The 2128-nt window shown below is 41.3% G+C and overlaps 1 non-coding gene across 1 annotated transcript; it reads left to right on the forward strand.

The window, feature by feature from the left end:
- The first annotated feature begins 617 nt into the window (after positions 1-617).
- LOC145343615 (U2 spliceosomal RNA) lies at positions 618-800 on the forward strand. Its single transcript, XR_013886756.1, has one exon. It is a non-coding gene; the product is annotated as a U2 spliceosomal RNA (small nuclear RNA).
- The last annotated feature ends 1328 nt before the right edge of the window (positions 801-2128 follow it).

Consider the following 2128-nt stretch of genomic DNA (forward strand, 5'->3'; position numbering starts at 1 on the left):
CTTCAATCAATGTTGCACTACTAAGTTGTAACGTAAGCTTCTCTGCAGCATGTGATGGCCTAGTAGTATTGTCGCTAGACTATTAACCCAGAAATTCAGCTATTGTTTTGGGGGCCTGGGTTTGAATCCCGCCACAGCAGATGGTGGAATAAAAAATATCTGGAGTTAAGAATCTACTGTTGACCATGAAACCATCGTCGATTATTGTAAAATTGTTCTGATTCACTAATGTCCTTTACGGAAGGAAGTCTGCCATTCTTACCTGGTCTGGCCTACATGTGACACCAGAGCCATAGCAATGTGGTTGACTCTCAACTGCCCTCCAAGGGCATCTAGGGATGGGCAATAAATGCTGGCCAGCCAGCGACACTCATGTTCCATGAATGAATATCAAAAAACCAAGTAGTTGCAACTGAATTTACTACTTAATTTACTGGGGAAAATGATCAACAGAATTGACTGTTATTTTCACCTCCCTCAAATAGAGGTCACAAATTCAAATACTCCTTTTCAATGCAACAATCAAATGCATTTAATTTTAATAACAATAATTAAATAATTTTTTTTTCTTGTTTATTTAAATGCTGTTAAACACCAAATTATTCAGGGTTAACATAATCACCTCTCAGCCTTTTGGCTAAGATCAAGTGTAGTATCAACATGCTGCTCTTGGTTGAAGTCATTAGGTTACATTTTAGCTTCATTTGAAGCAATTTTTAAAAGCGGCATCTCGACCTTTTGGCTAAGATGCAAATAAGATCAAGCCTTGGAGGAGGAACTCCTCCTCCAAGGCTACACCAATCAGATTGCCTAGTCCAATCAGCTTGGATCATGTAAATCAAGCCCAAGACAGGAGCTGAGAACCCTGTCTTGTCAGCTTGGATCAGGAATGTCTCAACTTGTTGAGACTCTGAATTGGACTTGATTTTTGATTAGTTTTGCAGTAAGAGTTCTGCACCCAGATCTTTATTGTTGGGCTGAAGTTCAGAAACTCAAATTGTCTGGGCAATTCCAGTGGAATGAATGTTTCTATTTCCTACAGGAGTGGTCTCTAAGAATAAGCGTGTTAACTCACAACTGGTGTGGAACGGTGATTAATGAAGCTACTGTGGGGTCAGTTGAACCCAGTTACATTAGGTGCCAAACAGCCTACAATTTAGTAGATAGTTAGCACAAGATGACATCTTGGTAAAGATGTTGAAATCTACACTATGAACGGTTGGTTGCCTGTTGGGTTGTTAAGGGTCTAATCAGTGCATACATTACCTGCTGCAATGCTCATTAAGGAAATACTACAACAATCGAACTAATGCCCTCCTCTCACAGCAACTAGCACCTCACAAAAAAACCCAGCACTCGGCACATTGCAAGCAATAAAAAAGCCACTGCACAAAATTCTGAGTACCAGTTAAGATCATATCACCATTTATTGCTCACTTGCCTTTGGAGGCTTGAAGAAGACTTTTGAAACACAACAAAATATTTCCTGAGACATTCGGTCGAAACTTCACCAACAATGTAGAATCATAGAATCTACAATGCAAAAGGAGGCCATTTGGCCCATCGAGCCTGCACCAACAACAATCCCACCGAAGTTCATTACCCCACATATTTATGCTCCTAATCCCCCTGACATGAAGGGGCAATTTATCACAGCCAATCCACTTAACCTTCACATCTTTGGACTGTGGGAGGAAACCGAAGGACCTGGAAGAAACCCCCGCAAACGCGAGGAGAACATGCAAACTCCAGACAGTCACCTGAGGCCAGAATTGAACCTAGATCCCTGATGCTGTGAGTCTGATGGTAGCCATGAAGTGGAGATGCTGGCATTGGATTGGGGTAAGCACAGTAAGAAGTCTCATAACACCAGATTGAAATCCAATAGGTTTATTTGGTAGCACAAGCCACTGCAGAAACTTGATGTCTGTGTCAATTTGTGCTACCAAATAAACCTCTTGGACTTTAACTTGGTGTTGTGAGGTTTCTTGCTGTAAGGCAGCAGTGCCTCACAGCAAGTAGGGGCTGCACAGTGGCACAGTGTGTAGTATTTAATATTCGTGTCAACAATTTTTTTGTAACTTTTTTGGGGACTTCACTGAAACAGATGAAGTGTTATGCTAATCAG

Source organism: Carcharhinus amblyrhynchos, chromosome 5 (assembly GCF_965287045.1).
Source record: "Carcharhinus amblyrhynchos chromosome 5, sCarAmb.v2.hapA, whole genome shotgun sequence".
Taxonomy (NCBI): domain Eukaryota; kingdom Metazoa; phylum Chordata; class Chondrichthyes; order Carcharhiniformes; family Carcharhinidae; genus Carcharhinus; species Carcharhinus amblyrhynchos.